The following is a 23,056-nucleotide window of genomic DNA, read 5'->3' on the forward strand; positions in this document are numbered from 1 at the left end:
TTACGCCCGCTGTTATTATTACACTGATGTGGGCTGCCGGCAACAGACAAACAAAATGAGTTATAATTAAAGATTGATTGATGATAGAAGTATGAAAATGTGAAAAAAGTAGATTCTAATAGGAAGAGTAATGATGTTTGAGGAGTTATTTGCACACCTCCTGATAAATAAAAGCCCCGCATTGTGAGTTTAGATAGGTATACTATCAGCACCATGCACGGCCTGGAAATGGCTCTGAATCTACATGATGTAAATGTCAGAAGCATTTATTGGAAGGCTTACTGTGTTTTTAACTAGGCAATAACTTAGTATTGGTGTCACAGGTCCTCTCTGGAGGTAACAGGAGTATATTGCTCATTCTGCATAAACAAACATGGTCCGAGTTCATATCTCTTCATCCATTTTTCTGATATTTTTGTATTTTATTAAACTCATCCTGAACATTCATATCCTGTCTTCAGTCAGGGTTTCATATGAAGCCAACCCAATTGCCAGAATAAATATAGGCAAAGTAAGTTTCTGCAAAACCACAGTTAAGTTAAAACTGAGTTTCTTTATAATGCAACTTTCCGTTTCTTTAGGTTTAGTCTAAACATGTTCTATTGTCAGAATACTGGGCCCATGCTCCGGTTAGGTTTAGGCACAAGAAACACTTGGTTAGCATTCAGAAAGCATCAAGTTTTGGCTTTAAATACTTCCTTCTGTTACCACAAACATGGCTGGAAACTGTCCCAAGGTCTCCTTGAAAATATCCAGTGGTGCATCATATTTACAAATGCTGAAATGCAGACTCAAATGTTGGTCGCTGGCTTGGTAACCTTATCACTTCTAGTTCCAAAACTGTCCCCTCCACTTCCTGACAGGAACATAAGTGTTTACTGCTAACATTTTCTCCAAGAGACTGGGCTAAAAGAGTGGAAGAATGAGTTAAATTATGAAAAGTGTGGATTGAAAATAAAAGTAATCAGCAAAGAAAACTTCTCTAACTAGAATTTGTTGTGTTGAAAAATTTGCCACACTTAAGTCATTTATTATTCACATCTTCAACAATGAATTGCTGTTTTTTTCTGAATGCCAGCCACAAGAATAGAACTGACGGAACTGAAGAGAGTGAAAATTAATGTGAGTATAAAACCACTATGATGAAAATGCACATCATAAACTGGGGTATGAAAATTGTGAAATGGTTTGAGAAATTACACACAATTTGATTTAATAACTGGTAAAGTAAAATGTTCCTTTCATTTATCACAAGCTTAACAAATTGCTAAGTTTCTTCCATGATTTGTCTTCCCCAATGATCTCAGGCCTAAACGTCTGTCATATTTAAAGCCAGTGAGGCTGAGCTAATTGCTCGACAGTCGCCTGTTTTCTCATTTATCCCTTCAATCCAAAAACTATCCTCATGTTCAACTCCACACTGCTTCTTCTTCCCAAATTGGACTCTGTGTAGAAAAACTTGAAAGAAATGGTTTCAAGGAAAGGCTCGAAACTTTGACCAGTGAGTCTTACGGAAAAAAAAAAAAAGACAAAGTTGGACTTTTCATGACTGCTGACTGCACTAACTCCTAGGTGGACTGCAATCGTGCCCTCAATCAAGCTCTGCTGGTAGATCTGTTTAAAATTAGAAAGACTCGTGTTCAAATAAGTGAATCAGTGGTTATATTCATGCTGGATTAATCATGTCATGAACCGTCTGATGTTGTAGAGGTAGTGTGGGTGTAAGGACAGAACTTCTATTGACTCATCAGCATAGATATTGTACAGCAGGTCACTGTCTGTGCTCCAATATTTCTTGGCTAGACGCAGGTACTTTGAGTTGTCTTGTCATGCACAGTTGCTTGGCAACAGTGGTTCAAGTACAGTAGAAATACAGTAGTAGATGTATTATCTTCCAAATATACTAAAAGTATTAGAAGTAAGATTGTATACTCTGCAGAATAGCACATTAGAGAATACTGCATATCATATTATTGGATTATGATTATTGATGCATTTAGTGTAAACACATATTGCAGCTGCTAAGTGTGGGGCTGATTTCAATTGATTTATTGTATTTAAGGCATATTTCTTGACATACCGTTGGGTGGCTTGTAAAACATTTAAAAAAGTATAATATTTTCCTCTGAAGTCTAATGGAGTAGAAGTATGAAGTGGCAGAAAGTGGAACTACTCAAGCAAACTAAGTTAGTAGCCTACCTTTAAGCTGTACTTAAGTAAAACAGTTGTGTATTTAGTTACTTTAACTTGACTGTAAGGCATCCAGTTGAGATCCTGGAGAGTTACTGTATCCATCTAAGAAATAGAGCCACACATATCCCCTTATAAAACCGTAATTTTTAGTTTTTACGCTGTACAAGATTTAACATGTTCGTTGGTGACTTCAGAGGAACCAGCTGTTTCACTGTGTCTACAATCTCTTTGCTGTAACTTCATATTTAAAGGGGAAATGTGTAAGATATGGTCAGAATTGTATTTTAAAAGATTTCCTTCTGCTTTAGACACCTGTCAAGTTTACCTGAAACGGTTCATAGCTGACCACAGCATGAGTTGCCGTATCTCTATGGTTTTATGTGGTAACACACCTAACACATGAATATGCATGTAATATAATGTAAAGAAATGATACATGTGATCAACAAAGTTATACAGATTATGCACCACATTTTTCCCCTGTTCCCCTGTTCTATTTCCGAGGCATAATTTCTCTTGACCAAATTAAATACTCAAAATCCAGAATATACATTTCTAGATCAGGGTGTACCAGTAACCATACAAGGAAAGTATATAGCAGTGGTACTCATTCGGCGACCCCCAGGCCGCATCTGGCCCGCCAACCTCCAATTTGTGGCCCCCAAACTATTATTCCTTTACCATGTGTTTTGATTGGGTCAGCACGTTTACACTGGGACTTGTCTCCATGCCAACGATACATAGACAGCTGCTGTGAGTGCAACTTTTAACTTTCACTTTTGGAGCAATTCGCATATTGACATTTTGCCGGCTGTAGGAGACAAGATTGCACGAAAGTGGCGTATTCCAAGTTCACTGATAAAAGAAGAGTGGACAGTGAAAATCGGCAGTTCAAAAAGAATGGGCTCCCTCCAACCAGCACAAGACCCATGTGCTTAATATGCCAGGAGACTATAGCTATGATGAAGATTTCCACTTTGAAATGGCATTATGAGACGAAGCACAGGAATTTCAGAGGTAAGAACAACACAAATAACACAAATAAATGCACTGAAATCGTTACATCAAGCTGCAACAGGATTCTTGTCACATCAATGACACAACAACAAAAAGCAACAGAGTGCTCACTTAGAGTGGTGTGGATTTTGAGTAAGCACAAGAAGCCATTCTCAGATGCAGAAATAAATATAAATAATAAAAGAATGCATGACTGAAGTGATGGACACAATGTTTGAAGGCAAACAAAAAGAGGAAATATTCAACTATGTATTTTAATTTATGTCAAAATGGAAATGACATTTTATTTTAGTTCGTATTTTTGTTGTTGTTTTGAATGAAAATGAAATTTTGTTTTGAATATTACACTATTATTGCATGTGGCCTGATTGACTTCATTACATGGACCTTTGAATCATTGAAAAAAATCTTTGTGGCCTTTTAAGATTTGTGTTTGAGTACCCCTGGTATATAGTTAGAATATAGACATAATCTTAGTAAGCAGTAACATACCTCTGCCAAGCACACCCAAACTGACTCAGCTCCACTAATTCTGAGATAGTGTGTGGTTGCATACTGTGTGACTGCCTGAACTCTACCTGGCAGACGAAGCTATTAGACCTCAGCTGTCCGTGTTCACTGGCTGGCGACACACGAGTCATCTGGGAGATTAAATAAATAGCCTTTATGGAAATCACCTCAGCACACACAGGTGCACGCACACAAAAAAAAGAAGCACAAGCACACTGCAGATGTGGGCATCACACAGATTACATAGCCTCATGGAAATTAAGGGTGCACACACACACACACACACACACACACACACACACACACACACACACACACAAAGAAATTTATAAAAATAAAAGCATTTCTTAAGCAAAAATGCCAAATATTTGCTGCTTCCAGCATCTCAAAATGTAAGAATTTACTGCTTTTCTTTGTTATGTGAATGTAATTCTGATATGTCCTCGAATTTTGACTATTGGTTATACAAAACTGAAAGACTGAAGACATTATGCTGCACTTTATATTGTATTTTCTGTTATGAAAAGTTAAAGATGCAATATATAATATACAATAATATTATAATACATACTATTCATATTCCAAACTTAAAGGAGGCATCACATCACCATTAACTACTGCTAACAGCAGCTGCTGTTTACTGGTACACTCACTTAACTATGTAGCTAGCTGTTGTATTAGCTGACTCTGCCTGGACTGGGAGCCCGAAACATAGGGAGAGTGTTCGCTATCGGTGTAGCTAGTTAGCATGCTAACGTCAGTAGTTGTCTCAGCAACACAACACATAAACATCTCTGACACAATGCTAAAATGTGTTTTTCTTCGCATTCTGTTAAAAATTTTAGATATTTTCTAAATGTTGAAAAACAAAAATTACATATTCCACCTTTAATTTAAAAAAAAAAAACATTGATTATATAATAATGAAAAATAGTGATTTTTGAAACATTAGTTCATTCCATGAATGCACACATACAGGAAAACATGTCCATTGTCACTTTCAGAAAGTCACACACACTCAGCAGTATTAGGTGCCATGGTGAGAGGTGCGCTGTGAAAGGTAGGGTGAGATAAGGAGGCAGGCTTTCTGTCTCTCCCTCTTTCTCCCCCCTTGTCTCACTTTCTCCGTCTGTCTCCGTCTTCTTCTCCCCCTTCACGTTTTATCTCTCTACGTCTGTCTCCCCCGGCCCCTGCGAGGTGTCTGCCTCTATCTCACTTTGCCTCCATCTGTCTGTCTCCCCTCCGCCACTCTCTATATCTCTAACTGTCCTTTTGTCTTTCTTCCTCAACTCATTCAGCCCCTTCATTCACAGACCTTAAAATGGTGATGTGTCATGTCATTATTCCCTTTCAGACTGTCACACAGCGATAACGTGAGGTGGGAGGGGTGCACCGCGCAACAAAGGTCTTTATATTTCAGATTTCCATCCGTGAGAGAGAGCGAGGTTGTGCCTGCAGTTGTTAGTCATCGTCAGATGTGTAATTCAGAGACTGAATAATGCAGCACAATGGCACAAAAGTGTCAAATTATCTACAATAATATTATACAATGTAATCATTTATTTTTGTGTGCCCTGTTAAGGGTGATAAAAAGCTTGTCTGTGTAATAAAGGCTGAAAAGTGGTACTTGGAATAAATGAAAATAACTGAGAAGGTCAGACATGGATTAAACAGGATAGAAAACAGAGCAAAATAAGTGGGGAAGAAAAATAAATAATGAGGATGGATGAGAGGAATACAGTGGCGTGGGAAAGGAGGGAAAGAACTTTTTTTTTTATACAAAATATTAAAACGTAAGGAAAGAAGGGAAGGAAAATTCAAGAGTGATGGATGGAGAGAACTAAGAGCAAAGAAGGGAAGGAAAGAACAGAGCTGAGGAAAACTGAGGAATAAAGGAAAGAAAGATGGAAGAGTAACAAGAACAAAGGGTGATCAGGACAGGAAACGGAAAGTGGTTGAACAAAGAAGAAGTCAAAGGTCACATCGTCTCAGGTAGTATTGCTGCTGAGTGTAAACTCCTAGAGCAGAACAGAGCCGCTAACATTAGCAGCAACTCTTAACAGCCACGATTCTCAAAGTTGAGTTAGAGACCTTAAGGCAGTGGTGTCAAACTGATCCAGTAAAGGGCCATGTGGCTGCAGGTTTTCATTCCAACCAAGCAAGAACACACCTGATTTGGATCAGCCAACCAATCAGCCAACCAAGCAAGAACACACCTGATTTGGATCAGGTGTGTTCTTGCTTGGTTGGAATGAAAAACTGCAGCCACAGCCTTTTCTGGATCAGTTTGACACCACTGCCTTAAGGGGTCTTGAGGGGGTTTATGGGGATTGCTAGCAAAAAGGGGAATCCTTTATTTCAGTAGATTTCCTTCTATACACAGTGACAGAATGTATAACTATTTTAGTCATGGGTTTCATACACTTTCTTTAACAAAATATCTAAAAGCAAAATGTTCATCAGCTGGGGGACCTCGTGTAAATAAAGAGGTACTTCATTCAGAAAGGCACAGAATAAAAGTACCTCGCACCTCTTCACATTTTTTATTGTGAATCAGTCATTTTAAAGTGTTTGTCAGGTTCAAAATGATCAACAGTCTTGTTAGCTGCCAGTTTGTAGAGAGGAAAAAAAAAAAACATAGGCAGAGTTCTACAAGATGCTTCCATCATACTTTACTGCCCTAATGTTACCTAGCTTGTGTTTGCAAAATAAACATTTGCATTTACATAAGCAACTTTAGCTAACGATTGCTAGTCACATTCAGCAACATTAGATAGTGTAAGCAATGTTAATTCTATTAATTTCAGTTCAGTTCGATTCAAAATACTTTACTTGTTCCCAGGCAATTTAAGGTACATGGAGTAGTTGTACACAGACACAAACAAGTCAGCATGTTAGCATAAGTCAGCACGTCCTTAACTTGCACATAAACTGGAAACCAGTTGATTTGAACAACATGTGTTGTGAGGTGAGTCCAGCGGAAGGGGGACGGTGGAATGCTGTGTTTTGCAGCTGATAGTTATCAATAACTCCTTTTAATGTGAAAAGCTGCTGCTTTGGATGCCACAGTTAGGAATAGTTTGTTTTGTTTTTTTTAATATATACATTTATTTCTGTGAACATACTTAAATGACCTAGTTCCTAAAAGAAATGATTCTTGTTTAGTTGAACATGGTAAGGTAGTTTAGCTAGACATGCTGACATTCACAGATTGTGATGATTGTTTTGGACACCCTCCAGACTCTTTGTATGATGAATGTCACTCCTCAGCATGTGGACAAATCCAAAGCTTGACAAGTGTGCGGTGCTTGTTACAGTTACTGAAGTGTGAGTGGACATTGGCTGCTCCGGTGAGATTTTAGCAAATGTTTGAGTAACAAGAAACAGACCTGAGGGTACAGTAGAAGTAGTAGAACAGTAGTACAGTAGAATGAAAGACAGGGAGGAGGAGAATGAATAGGTAGAAGAAAAGAAGAGACAAAGAAGAAGTAACAAAAAAAAAAAGATCTGTAGTAGGAGGGGAGGGAAGTAAGGAGGCAAAGCGCTGTGGGAGTGTTTGAGCTGCCTCTTTGTCACTGTCAACACACATACACAGTGTTTCTGTCTTCATCACTCTCCATTCACAAAACATCACACCGCATAAAACAGTACAGGGTGTTTAGCCTTTCTGTCAGTGTTGTAATGTGCGAACTCACAAACACATGTGCGCGCACACACGCGGCAATGCCTTGTTATAAACAGGCTGTTGACAGACATGTGAGGGAGAGAATAGAAGGGCAATGAAAGCTGAAAGGAGAGAGAGCAGCGGAGGAATTGAGAAAATAATTGCAGGTGAGAGGATGATCGATATGCGATGACAGCGCGATAAAGAGTGGGTTTTTGTTCTTTCTTTTGCTCTCGCTTTCATTTGTCATCCGGCGGCCTCATGAATATGGTAAACAGCTTTTGTTTGCAACCTTGATGGCGAAGGAGGGCCTGATGGAGATGCAGACTGTGGGTGGGGGGGGCAGAGTACAAGGAAACACGCGAGAGAGGTGTTTGATGGAGGTGAGGCGGTCACCTGAACACCTGTTTCACTGTGTTATCATAGGCAAAGATAACAGCAGCAAGTAAGAGTGAAATGGAGAGGTGGGCTTGAGACTGCGAGGTCAATGGTTTAAGTCCCTGCGCAGACCAGGAAGGTATTTATGGGGAAATTGAACGATTCGTATTGTTGCCCCAGGTCAACTAGCCTACAGTTAAAGTCTGCCTGTGTGTGTGTGTGTGTGTGTGTGTGTGTGTGTGTGTGTGTGTGTGTGTGTGTGTGTGTAACTTCTCTGTTTGTTTTTTTTTTACATTCCAGAATGATTCAGGATCCTCCAAAACACAAAATGCACACAAGCTATTCATTCTGTATCATTATAATGATATGCGCAACAGGGTTAGGGCTGAGCAATGTTCAGTATATGGTGATATTACTTGTCATTGACTAGTCATATCACTGGTCATACCCTGATTGCTCAGAGTCCCATAGAAGAAGAAGAGCAAGACATAAACTCTCAGTTTTGCAGCAGCAGTAGATTTGTTTGGTCACCAGGGGGGAGTCTAACAAACTGTAAACCCAACAAAGACATGTCATTGTTAAATAAAATTGTTGTGGCCCTTTATATGTGGCTGCTGAATACTCCATTTTGTTCACCAGCTGGTGGCTAACTCTGTCTGTTTGCCATTAGCTGCTGAGCATGTAGTATGGTGCAGTGAGAGGAATGCGAGTGAATCAGAACAATGAATCTTCCTGAGGAATCAACACCCAGAGTCACCTTGAATTCTGCTCATTTACTGGCAGCAGGGGAGCTCAGAGAATGCTTTTTGCCTTTTAAGATTAGTATTATCATAAAAACAAGTGTGTCATCTACAACTAGTTTATTTTATTATTAATTGACACAGTTTTGAAGAGTGTCTGTTTTTGGATGACGCGGATTTCATTATAGAAATGATTCCCGTGAATGCCGTCCTGAAAGAAAAAAGGATTCCTCACAGTTTGGTACACAGTGATCTCTGTGTCTCCATCACTGTCTAATTATTTCTCCTGCTGTCTTTCCCCTCTCCCTCTCCCTTTTTCAAACTCTCCCTCTCTCTGTGGGATAAGAATCCTGTGGAGCCAGAATTGGATTTTTATTAAGTAGAAATCCCCTTTGAAAGTCTACCTTACCGTGTGTGTGTGTGTGTGTGTGTGTGTGTGTGTGTGTGTGTGTGTGTGTGTGTGTGTGTGTGTGTGTGTGAGTGAGTGAGGGTTTCACTGAAAGGATTAATGACTGGAGTATGTGAGGCTGTGTGAAGTGAGACTTTCACCATGCAGTACCTCCAGTATACTCATAGTACTGTAGTCCTTCACAAGACGTATCACTGGTCATTTCTTCAGTTGCTGAGAGTCCCTCACAACAAGCGATGCACAGTGTTACCTCTCAGTTTTAATGCAGCAGTAGAAAGAAAGCAGTAGAAGAAAAACTTTTACTTCAGTGATATAGTGTGTCATCAAGAAGTCGCAGAATTAAAGGCGGAGCAAATCACAAGGCATTTCAGGAGCAGTGTTTTTCTGTTGGAGAAACAATCTCATGCAAGTGTGGACCTTAACCTTTTAAACGTTCATTCTTAACATGCAAAAGAACCTATATCAAACACTGGAGGAAAGGAAAAAAATGAAAAAGCATGATAGATCTGCTTTCAAACAATCACCATTCACGATTGACAACACATAGGATTCACCCCAGTCTCCTGAGTGAAGGTGTTTGGTGTGAGATTGGGCTGCAATGGCATACCATAACAATACTTAAAGCAGCTTCACACCGGCGCGATACGAAAATGCAGCAATGTTCTGCATGTAAAGCATGCACACTGAGTTCGGTGCGAAATGTTCGCATTAATTTCGCACCAAATGAAAAAATGTCACGGTTCCTTTTCTCAAGCTCCTCTTCGAGCAATTGGCTCTTGATCAAGCATTTGTGTGTTGTTGTTTTTTTAATAACTCCCTCCATTGTTGTTTACGTTTGCGTCGATGCGTGGTGTTACACGTGAGTTTTCCTCATGCTGAAAACATGATTGTCCGCCCCCCCACATCACTCCCTGAGACGCAAGAAGAAAGCAAAAATATATATTGTTACTAAGGAAAATGACAAAAATAATAGTAACGCACAGTGACTTGAATAAGTGCCTTTAATCTGGTCAGTGGTTTGGAAATATTAACGTGTTAGATTACTTGTTACTGCAAAAAGTGGTCAGATTAGAGTATCGCGTTACTGGCATCACTGATTGTGTAGTTTATGTGCAACATGGAGCTTGAACGTGTAAAGAAAAAATAAAAGCAGGAGAATCAACATTGAGCAAGTCTGGAGAAAAGTTAGAGGTATGGAACCATTTTAATCAAGTCGTGGGCAGTGACAACATGTGTCGGCTTTGTCGAGTGCATTAAGTGTGGCACTTGTTTCATTATTCATTAACATAATTCAAAACAGATTTCTATAGTTCAAACAATGTAATTTGTAACAGGGCTTGGGCTGCGAATAATCTGCACGGAAATTCGCACTTGGTGTGAAACAGCTTTTAGCCAGTGTTAACCAGTTTAATCAGATAGAAATTGATTTAAAAGGTCCAACCATAATCCGTTGGGGGTTAGGTTTAGGGGGTGTATTTGGTCAGTGGTTTTAATGCTTCAGCTGGTTGGTGTATATTTTATATATTGAATTGTAAACACACAAATAAAGCTAAACAATTTAACTCATGAACCTCCACAACTTCAGAGAGGATAAAACCATGGCTGCAGACTGTGTTGCTGACGTAATGTGCTGCTGATGCCTTGTAAAAGGTGAGAGGATTGTGAGGGCTAGTAGGACATCTTTTTTTTTCTCCTTTTGAAAGGTAGCCTTTGTAGGAAAGGCATTCATTCAAATATAAGAGTAGGAGAATAGTATAACCATAAAGAGGTTTGAGAGTGTTTTACCAACCTTAAACAACTCCAAATGTAAAATAAAACAATCTCTATTGACTGTAAGTAAATGCAGACCTCCAGCTACTGATTGTCATTAGGCACTGACTGAGACACAATTATTTATTCATTTAGGAAAGTGTTAATTTACAATATAGGTTTTAAGCCCTCAACAGTACCCCATCCATGTCTAATTAATATGACTTTAATCATTTGTTCTTGTTCTTGATTTTGCATTTAGCTCAGGCAAATATTTGCTTGTCTAATTTATGTGAAAAAAAAAGACTTTGAGAATATGATGAAAGCTTTAACGGCTTTACTCTGCATACCTTGTCCACCGTTGTTCAGCCTCTGTCCCTGTGCATTCATTCATGTGTCTGACTGTACATTTGTTGGCAAGTGTGTTTGGTCTCCAGGGGCAGCACCTTTTTGCCCCTCTTAACATTTTCACACCTTGAACAGCTGTGGGAGCTGGAACAGGAGGAGAGAAGCCAAAGAGGGATCTTAAGTGGAATAGTTTGTTTCTATCACTTTTAGATGTGTAATGGGGGTTAAGAGGTCTTGTACTCTCACTCTGCTGCCACAATAGATGATGCTGCTCATCTTGCTTGACCCAAAGGAGGGTTTCATGACCTCAAGACAGTGAGACACAAGTTTGAAGGGCAATAAAGCAGTTGCATGGAGGAATTATTTAAAGAACAGTTCATAGCTTGTACTCATTCAAAACTCACTGAAAAAAATTTTGATCAACACAGCAATGTTCAAGATTCATGTTTCATTTAATAGTCATGTCAAACACAGGGTTGTCTGATGTTATCTTGTTGTCTGGGAGAGCAGTCATGGGTGTACAGTATGAACAGGAGGGAGCTCATCACCCTCACCCGCTACAAAGCAGCTAATATTGAAAATTAGTATGGTGGCGCTGAGCTTGCAGTACAGCAGCGCTGCGCCACCGTTCCATTGTCTGGGGAGAACATGACATTTCCATGACTAGTCCTATTTGTGCTGTTATAGTTGAGGTTAAGATAAATATTCATAAGTATACTGGTTTCACGACAGCGAATGTCATAACCAAACTAACATGTTTAATGTATTGTTAACAAATGAAGTTAAATGTATTTATTTATTTATTTATTTTAGTTTAAAGGTCCAATTTGTAAAACTTCCCAAATCCTCAAATACTAATGCTTCTGAAGGGCGGCCGACTTCACTTCACTATTTGACGAGATGGTAATGAGACTCAAATATCCCCTTTCTTACAAATTAGACTGTTAATAATTCTCCCTGACGTGTTGATGAAAGCTTGTGTTGTCATTATTAGCGTCACATTGCCATAACATAGATATTGATATTGACCTGGCTAATGTAAAGTTGTAACAGCAAAGACATCTCAAACAACGTCAACTTGAAAAATGACACAACTGGTACAAAATGGCACTTGCTCTAGTCCAGAGCCATAGATGGCACAATGACAGCAGTCATAAGCATTTATCAAGACTCCTTCATGTTAATAGCAAGAGTCATGGCGAGCTTACAGTAGTCCATCTAGTTTTTCACACCACTTCAAAGAAAGAGTTAACAAACTTTACAACAACTTTAAGTATTACTTTAAAGTCTACCCGCAGCTACCCAGCTAATATAAAATGAGCAGCCTGAAACCACATTCAGAATTTAAATTGTTGAGTCATTTGTAGGCCTACAGCTGTTCAAACCACAGATGACTCAAGCAATTCAGGAACCAAATTTAATTTTCCATTTAATCCCTCTTTTAGTCGACTTTGTTAACTGTTGGCCCTGAGCTGGAGAAGTAGAACACTGTTGGATGTTTTGGGACCCTTGGGTAACAGCTGTCAGTCAGACATCACCTGCCACCCAGATCTGTCATGAAAGCTCCCAAACACACTCGCACACCACCACCACTGAGACCAAATCTATTAACACTCCTAACCTCATGTGGGCTCACTTGGTTTTTCTTTCCTCTATCCTTTATAATTCTTCACCTGATTCTTGTTTCTTTATTCAGCTCACAGCCAACCACCCTCAAGGCAATGAATCTGCTCATTCCTATTATCAGTTGTATTCATCTCTGTGTCCTTATATCCATTGATGGCTGATATTGTTTACCAGGGTTACAGGTCCCAAGGGCCTATTTGTAGACATACAGATGGCATCATTGTAAAGTCTCCTCTGGTTAGTGAGCAGCAAGCACACCAAACTCTCACAATAACCAGCGATATTTAACTCAAAATACTCTAGTGAGTTACTGCTTAATTAAGTCCAGTCTTTCACAATCAAATGCCACAGCCCTTCAGCGGCTGTTATTTTTCTAAGGTTCTTTTGAAACTGTTATTAAACTTATTTAACTCACCATAATTTTTGGCTGTTTTAGTCTTAACGTGTAATTGTCACCCCTCTTCATACATAAAGAAGGACACAATATTTGATTTGGGATATCGACACACCTTGTTGGATGTGTAGAAATATTGCCATCCTCAGTGGGATAAGTGAGACGTAGTCCCAACCATGAAGTTAAAGGTACAGTATTGTATGCACAATGGACCAAGTGACTATGTTTATTGTAAAATCCAACTCATGCGCACATCTCAAAAAAAGTAAGTCGATTGTCAGCATCTCTGGAAATGTACATAAGTCACTGTTCCCAAAACAACTTCACAAATGCAGTGATACAGCAACACACTTACCAGAGCTTCAATAGTATGGTCATAGTTTGGTCAGGTTTAGGTACTAAATCTACTTGGTTAGGTTTAGGTAATCAAAGTACTTAGTTAATTTAAGGCACTAATACTACTTGGTTAGGTTTATGTATTCCTCATATCCTCCTTTGCAGCTGTAACAATTACAACAGTGGCTAGAGGGTTAGGGTTAACAACAAATGTTAATACAGGCTGTAATGTGCTGCCTTATTTTTTAACATATATTGTTTTTCTGAATGTGACAGGCTTGTAAAAGGTGTTGCTCATAGTGATGAACCCAGAATTATAAGCTGATTATGCATTTTATAATCTTTTTGCTCATTGATTGGGTTTTTTAGCCAGAAAGCTTTACTGTATTGGTGTAGTCTTACTAGTTTTGTCACTTTTCTTTTCCGTTTTCAGAACAAAAAAGCTTTGATAATCTTTGCACACCAGCTGACGAGCATTAACTGACAAAGTTAGCAACAAGCTGGCAAATTAATGAACCATCTAATATCTTAAGAGTTGGCAGAGAAAGTGATTACTGGACATGCGTTCAACAGGCAGGGACTGTTTGCTAACACGACACCCAGTATAAGGTTTTAGCAACACGTGATTATTGAGATAACAGGTTGTTAAACCTCCCATAAATGGCAAACAATAAATTAATAACTCAGCTTTATAGGTCCACTTTGTATGAAAAGGAGATTATTGACTCATTCCCAACTCATGAAATACACTTTGGGATGGCGATTGATGCGACCAACAATCCCAAAGCGTCAGTATTAGATGAGTTTGGGATGAGACTCAATAAGTTTTTCTTACAAAGTGGACCTTTAAGCTTATGTAACCTTGTGTTATGAATATCTAGCTTCACAACTCAATGCAAATTGTCTACTCACAAAAGTGTTTTATTCAGTTTTCTCTTATTATTCTGTTTTGTGCCATGGAAAGAAAAGTCAGAAACCAAAGATAGAATTTTGAAGTTAAAAAGATGTAAAAACAAAAAAAGCAATGTTTTAAATGTCAACTCTGATCAACTGGCAGATCACCTGAGAGCCAGTAAAGGCTAATGACCTCTTAGAAATCTCATATATTTATTGAGATCAAGTTAACATGTTTGAATTAACATGATAAATAATTAAGAGTCCGTCAAAGCTGCTTTGGAAAACTGGGAGCTGACAGAAGCTTCGGTGTGATAAAGTATATCAGCTCTGAATCTGTCAGTGACGTAGGATTTAAAACAAGCCCCTCCTGACTGGTCATTTAATTAACCTTGTCAAGCATATCTGCAGTAATCTCCAATCTAATTGAATCTGTTAATTTAAATCTGTCTTTAACGAGGCCAGTCCCCCAGCCAATCAAATGTCAGGTATAGAAGCATAAAGGACTTGGTTAATTAGAGCTGTCAGGAAATGACCAAATATGGACAAAGATATGGGCTGGATTTCCTTTTATTACTTTCCTGAGAGAGTTATTAATTCTGTGGGAATCACCTCAGGTGGTATGAATGTGTGTGTGTGTGTGTGTGTGTGTGTGTGTGTGTGTGTGTGTGTGTGTGTGTGTGTGTGTGTGTGTGCGTGCTTGAGTGCGTGCGTGCGTTTGTAAGAGTGTGCAGATATGTCGATGAATGGAGAGGTGGAGGGGGAGTGAAGTCAGACATTGAGAGAGAGAGATAAAATGAAGGGAGAGAAAAATATTTATTTTATTGAGAATAATCAAATATGTCTCTTTCCAACTTTGTGGCAGCTTCATTTCCTGTTAGACAGGAAATTGAGCCTTAGTATTTCCAGAAGTGATTCTCCATCTCATATTTATCAAATAATATTCGGTCCCTCCGGTGGGATTGTAATGTCAAATTATATTGGAAATCTGCTCAGGGCTCTCTCAGGCTTTCATATCACTGTAAACATGTTAAATATGGCTGTGCATCAATGAAACAGAAGAAAGATTCATTATGAAACAATAATACTTAAAGCAACAGTTTCTTTAACTTTTGAACTTTTACATTCATTTCCTTTTTGGCTGCAGTTGCGATGGTAATTTAAAGCAAAACAGACTGTTTGAGACGTGTGCCTGCTTATTGCAGTGTGTTAAAGGGAATTTAAAGGCTCATCAGACTTTACTTGTAAATGGGAACAATGAAAAGGTTGCTGATGTACAGTTGTTAAAGTTTTCTGCTCTCATACAATCTGATGATTTTTTTAAACAGTGTAGCAAAGAATACTCATCACTAGAGGTTTCTGAGAACAAAGCGAACAAATGGGACCACCAGAGGGTGTGTTTGGCACTCTTCTCTCCCATCCAAAATCCAATTGCAAAGTTGTCTAAGTGTTACAAGACTCCCAATGTAATAACAATATTTTTTTTTGATTTTGTAACTGTGATTTCTTTTTTTAAGTGCATATTGTGTGATGAAAGTTTAAGAAAATCCTTCTTCTCATACACACCATCGAAAAACAGACTGTTGAGGAACAAGTTCAGTGTTTTCACTTAAATCAACCTTCTGCCTTGTCTGAATAATAAATCTCTGGGATTTGATCCTTCAAAATTGACAGAAAATACAGCCAAATCATATTTTTAGGAAACATAAACTTCTCATTGTCACAAACAATAATCGTTGATGTCACAATTAATATTGTACCATACTTTTTGGAATGTTGCCAGTTATGATAATTACAATAAGAAAGAGGCAGAGCAGGGAGTTTATTTGATTTGTTACAATGATCATTTTTTAAACTTTTTGTCTGCCTACGAATTTAAAAAATGTGATACAACATGTTGATTAATGAGCATTTGAGGTTGAACTGATGGAAATGCAATCAAAATTCACCTGTCTTGCCTACCAGTTTATAACAGTTATTATTGAGAGCGGACAGGGAAAAGAACGGAATTGAGCATTTCTAACCGCACTCGGTAATCAACTCGCAGGGCTTCCCCACAACAGGAAGCTGCGGCAGGAGAGTGGTGAGTTGTATTCACTTTACAATAGCAATCCAGCCAAGCTAGCAGCTGTTTGATGCCTCGAGCTATGTGCTGATACCCTATTTGCTGAAGTTTGGTGCTGTTCTGAGCATTATATTTGGCTTTTTGATGGCGGTGTCTTGTTGGAGGCATAGACTGCAGTGTATTGTTATTGTGCGGCCATTTCTGAGGTTGCTAAAACTATGTAATTTAGCGGTCTGCAAACTTGATCTCTTGAGGGGGGTCTTACACAGTGTCACGGTGTGTTAGACCATAGATTAAACTTACACCGAAATATCCCTTTAAGTTTGATCACATGACACCTGGCTCCAGCCCCATAGTTAATGCACAGTACATATAATTACATCAGTAATACTTCTAGATCTCATTTGCTGCAGTCTTCATACACCGGTACCAACAGTGCCCTCTCAGTCTCTCTTCTCCTCCAACACACTTGACACACACAAACACACACATCAGGGTTTCCAGCAGTACACTGCAAGACCAGCAGCCGGAGACAAATGGGTTAAATTGGCGAACAAATCCTTGAAGGCTAAGACCATTAAGTTAAAAGGCATTGATACCCAGTGTTTATGTTAATGTACAAGTAGTCATGTGTTTTTCATTTACTAATTAATAAAAGAATGACGTCACAGCACACGACTTACTGATTTACAAGGACGTGCAGCATGACGTCAACAACAATTGGCCGCAAAGACGGAAAACAAATAATTCAAAATACTCAAAGATTAACACTGAAATCCTGGAAACTGCAATTGGCACACAGGATGGGATTTTTGATGGTGAATCACAAGCAAATACATAGTTCCCTAAAAATAGCAAGTGTTCCAAATGAAAAGGGAATAATTTGTGTGGGGCAGGATGTCTGTAAATACACAAAATGAACAAGTGAACAGCTCCCAGGTTACAGCTGAGCAGCCCACTGACAAACGTGTGTGTGTGAGAGAGGGAGAGAGAGAGTGTAAACAGTACGTCTGCATCTGAGTATATGGAGTGTGTGTGTGTGTGTGTGTGTGTGTGTGTGTGTGTGTGTGTGTGTGTGTGTGTGTGTGTGTGAGGCACCATCTGTGTTGCCATGTGCAGCTGCGCTCCCTTGGAGCCCAAGACCCAAAACTCAGCTGTTACCTAGACAACCCCCATACACCCCATACCTGGTCCACACACACAGTGTTCAAACCACCTAAAGGTCTTACACTGTGTGTGATTTTAAATAAGCAGATGGACAGACGTACTCGATATGAGGTGTGTGTGTGTGTGTGTCTGTGTGTGTCTGCGTGTGTGTGTGTGCATATTTGTCTCCGCGTATGTGTCTGTGTGTGGATGAAAAAGGGATAGAAAAGCAGATGGACAGTCTATTTTTCGGATTTAGATTACTTTCTCTTGTGTGTGTGTGTGTGTGTGTGTGTGTGTGTGTGTGTGTGTGTGTGTCTGTCTGTCTGTCTGTCTGATGTGAAGATGATCCCAGTCTCTACATCTGTACTTTCTTCAGTCATGTGTTCACACTCAGGATAACAGGCGGGCTTGATATTAGAGTTTAGATTCTCTGTCCGAGCCCAACCCTATCTGGCAGGATATTTCAGTCAGGACTGACTCTAGGAACGCAGCAAGATGTTGACCTGACCTCCAAAATTTCCCATATCCCAATCAGATGGAGCATTCACGGGATGTGCCAGAACAAGTCAGATCCACGGAGGCCTCACCCCCAGACATATAGGGTTACCAATTCAAGCATCCCTGTGCCAGACACCACAGGACACCCCCAGCAGCCATGCCTTGCTGGTCAGAGCTGTCCTGGCTGCACAGGAGGAACCCACATAATACTGAGCTGGTGGTTTTGATGTTGTTGCTGATCTGTGTCTATATGTAAAACAGATTAGAAATAGAATTCAACCATGAAAAAAGCTGTGTTATGCATTGTCCCTGTCAAAAGAGTAAATAAGATAAATTCTCTAACAATTACACCTCAGTCTTCTCAGCTCCTCTCCAACCTCTCTGGTGAGCCCCTGAGTCTGTACCTTTATGCTGAGATGCACTGGACTGTGCAAGAATTTTAAGCAAAATTTGATAATTGGTGCCCCTGAATTAAAGCCTGAGCACACTCTGGCTATGGAGGAGCTGCCTGGATTTATCAGGACCACGAGTGTTGTTTCCAGCCTTGTGCTGTTCCCCCTGCATGTTTGTAACTCTACTGCAGCACAAAAGAAAAGATTTAAGTGGAAAGGATCGGTGCGTTGGTTAAGTCCATGTCACTGGAGCGTGCCGCTGCCACAATTAAACAATGTGCTCATGCAAGCCTCGTCTGACTGCAGCTTGCTGTCAGAAGAGGCTAGCATCTACACTGATCAACAGATGGGGGTGAAGAGAGCAGCTCACAGAAGGTGGACGGAGGGAAGGAGAGACCATCCCACAGTGGTCGACTTTCTTCAAGTCAGCTGTTTACCTGTGACACAATGAGTGTCCCCTAGCGTCGATAAATACTAAATGCTAACAGTATACAGACACTGATGGTAGACAGGGAACATAAACAAGACTTAGAAAACATATATGTACATTCAAGACTGTCAAATCCTTTGCGTGAAGAAGTTTCCCTCCTGTTACATTTGCATTTTTACATGCCAGTTACATAAATTCACCAGCCCTGTCGCAGAATAACTGTTGGCAATGTACTTTCATGCAAAAATGCAAATAAATTGAAAGGTTACATTTAGTTTAAGTTGCTACTTTATGTTTCTTTAGGTTAAGATTCTGTCACAGTGTTGTGTTTCTGCTCTGGTTAGGTTTAGGCTAAAAAATCATTCTGTTAGGGTTAGCAAAACATGTTTTGGCTCAAAAATGGGTGTTTTCATGTTATCACAGCTGGAGATATCCAGATTTTTTTGCAATTTGAACTCTCTTTATCTGTGGCAGCAGAAACGGGTACTGTAAACATTTTTCTTCCAAGTAACTAGTGTATTTGTGGGTTTTTTTTTCACGTGTAGATTGCAGTTTTCTCAGGTTGAAACATTTCATGGCACATGAAATCTGCTTTCTCACATTCCACATTTTCAAGCCCAGCCGATTATTTTGCAACATGAACTGAATATGAATTTCCGCACATGGAAACAATTATGACTGTCTATTAGGTATTTTAACCCCTCTAAGTGAATCAGATCTTTCCTTGGTTTGATCCGGCAAGCTAATTGAAATGTATCCATCTGTATACTGGAACACAGTGGTTCCACCACTCCTCCGACAGCTCTCTGGATTTCCCGGGGGAAGAAGGACAATTCAATTCAGTAATCTTTATTTAACATGAATCTTGGCGGTAAGTAGGCCAAGGTTTAATGAAGGGGCTGACTCACAGATGACAGGAATGTGAAAATATATCACAGAGTCGATAATTTTGAGTCTATTAACTTAGGTCCTTTCTTGTCATACGTACTTGTCAAGTAAACTAATATGGGATTTTTTAGTGTGTGTGTACGTGTGTGTACGTGTGTGTGTCGTGCACGTGTGTGTGTAAAACCAGTTTTCAGTGATTCATTTCCCTCATTAGGAGGTGTCCTACTTCTCTCCCACAATCCTTCACCTGACTGTTATCTGCTGCTTTCTCTTTTCCTTTACACATACGGATGGTGTTTGCTCCCATAAAGCGTATCTCTCAAAAATTATTTGATGATTTTATCTGGTACCCCTTTATGACACCACCCTTTACAAGTTTAATATGTGTTGGACCTAGGTAAACGGGGCATCCAATCAAACACGCTAAGGGTAAAAGGTTGCCATACAAGCAGAGAGGTAAGGAAGAGGCAGGCATGATAAAGAGAGCCAAGAAAGAACAAAAAGAAGATTTACAGGGGGAGGGAAGGAAGAAGGGAAACCATGAGGAGGCACAGAGGGGGAATTATGGGAGAGAGAATAAATGCTGACACAGAGGGAAGAAGAGGAGAAGGAGACACAGACACACGGGGAATCTCTGTCAGTGATGAGGGAAAAGTGAAAAGCAAGGAGAGAACAGGGAAAAACACGGAACGACATGTGAAATGGACTAATGATGTAAAAAGTAGCTACAGAGGAAGACGGAGAGAACACAGACTCTGTTTCAATGGATTCTCCACAATATAAAACATCACTGCCTTCACTGATCAGTTTGTGATAGTGATTCAACAGAAAAAAAAGGTTGAGATTGGAAATGCACGTATCAGATAATTGTGCTACATTTGTGTCCTGATTCCTCAGTTTTGGCTTAAGACATAGAGAGATGTTCAAGAAGGGTTTTGTTTTTCTAAAACTATTGTTGGGTATCTGTTAAAATATGAGAAAGTGAAGAACTGGGTAAGAATGTGTAAGAACTGGCCAACTGTTGAATTGATACTAGTTGGCCTGGTTAGCCTTGAAACTAGCAGTCTGGACCGGGAGCTCAGAGCACTGAAGTGTTGGTGTTTTGAGGCCTGGAATGGAGGCGAGCCAACAGAGAATGCTTGCAAGATGTGGTGGTACGATGGTTACCAGAACCAGAGCTGGCAGGTCAGGAATGTCTGACTAAAATATATTTGTCTAAAAGTCGTACATATTGCCTATATTTCTCCTTTGATATCTAAACTAAGATTGAAGGAAATGACAGGTATATGTAATCAATATTAGACAAAATCATTGTTGCATACATCCGCAAAAAATACAGTTTGCGTTCCTTACAACACTGTAAATCACATCTTGGGAATATCCTACCATACAACGAAAGGTCAGCCAAACAATACGGTGCATAGTTACACACAATCAATGGAAAGAAGGCAACACAAAACTAATATTCACTTTCCTATAAGCCCTGTTCGGGACAAAATCTGGACCTTTAGCTGCTAAATGCTTTAATAAAACTGAATCGAACTCTGGAGACATCACAATTGTATGCAGTTATAAAGAAGTGCAGATTGTTTCCTTTGGCTGCTAGGAACAAATGAAATATAGAGAAACAGAGAGAAAGAAATATATAGAAAGATAAAGATTAGTTTTCAGTGAAAATGTCTGAAGCAATGACAGGAAACAACCTCAAAACACAAATCTTTACAGGCAGAAGGGAACAGATGTTAAAGTCTGATAACCAGCAGTTCCTCTTGCTTGGATTGCGGCATTAAAAAAAATGAACCAAGGGCAAACACAGTCTGGACTGATGCTCACATTCAGCTGCTTCTTTATTTCTTTATGCGCGTCTACGTGTCTTAAATGTCAGAGAAGATGAGTCTGTCAGGCTGAGCTAAAGTTTCAAAGACTGGAGTCAGATGGGTTTCGACTGGCAGGTCGTCTGACTTCTGTTTGCAAACTCCTTCGTAATTGGCCAGTGAGTTCTTGCAGCATGATTCACACCAAAGCAAACACGGTCTACGTGTGATCGCACTCAGCAGCGGTGTGGAACGATGATTGAAATAATGCTCCTATCAATCACTTGTACAAAGTCTATCTTTGACACTAATGACGACAACATAGCACCAGCCTCTTTTAAACACCCCACTGCGTTTGGCCTCAAATAGAAAATGATGACTCAACTCATCTATATGAGGCCGGCAGTTCTGATTGAGGGAGACTGACACGCACACACACACACACACTCAAACACACACACACACACACACCCAAATACACACACTCACACCAAGCACAGCCTGCACACACCCTTGCACCACACATCAGCAAACAAAGTTGATGATTTTAATCACCATAACATGCTGAGAACACAAACATACCCTCAGGGTGCTAATCAATTACTGTGGAGCGCGCGCACGCACACACACACACACACACACACACACACACACACACACACACACACATACACAATCAAACTAAACTAATTTCACTCTAATCCAGATTTTTTTAACCACTTCTGCAGCGTGTGTGTGTGTATTTGTGTGTGTGTGTTTGGTGCATAATGCCGCCTGCTTCAGCAACCAGTGCACCAGTGCACCCCCCCACACACACACACCGACATCCGAAGCTTTGGAGAACGCCTTACCTCTCGACTTGCTAGAAATTATTCTGAGAAACAGTCGAACGTCGAAGCTTTTTCTGTCCTCCTCTCCTCTTTTTCCTCAATCAGAATAAGTGATGCAATGGAAGCAAACATAAAGCAATCATCTGACATTTCCATATGAAAACAGTTCATCAGTTCAGCATTTTTCCATGACCAATTGATAAAACCTCATGTTTATTAAACCGATAACCAGTTTGTGGAAGTTTTTTTTTACCTTTGCTGCTGCCTCCAAAAGTAGCAATTTCAGAGATTAACTTGCACAATGACAAGAACATGACTTGCACAGAGCCAACACTTGCATTCCCTACACAGCCAGCTACAGCTCAGTGTCTAAAATGTAAATATTGGTGTTAGCATTCAGCTGAAGTGCTTGTCTGATGACAAACGCACAGATACTCTCACAGTGTTAGCATTCAGTGTTGGTTCTTGACTGTGCTGATAGAGCTATCATTATGATAATACCGAGGTCTACCATAATTATCTGCTAATTGACTGCCTAACGAGGTAGCGCTCATTAGAATGCTCATTAATACTCTATCATCACCATTGATAGCTGTAATCACAGAGTGCTGGTTTCAAGGTCTTAGAGGAGGGTGTGTGAGAGCAAGAGTGGATACCGTCTGCTCACATATGTGTGCCTAAGTGTTTGTGTCTGTGTGTGTTTCAAGTATTGTTGATTCTCCCAGCAGTACA

General features: G+C 39.7%; 1 protein-coding gene across 5 annotated transcripts in view; it reads left to right on the forward strand.

Moving 5' to 3' along the window:
- The window catches only part of il1rapl2 (interleukin 1 receptor accessory protein-like 2), a 468,801-nt gene that overhangs the window by 409,025 nt on the left and 36,720 nt on the right, over positions 1-23,056 (forward strand). The gene's annotated exons all lie outside the window — the stretch shown is intronic.

The sequence above is a fragment of the Acanthopagrus latus genome, chromosome 18 (genome assembly GCF_904848185.1).
Source record: "Acanthopagrus latus isolate v.2019 chromosome 18, fAcaLat1.1, whole genome shotgun sequence".
NCBI lineage: Eukaryota > Metazoa > Chordata > Actinopteri > Spariformes > Sparidae > Acanthopagrus > Acanthopagrus latus.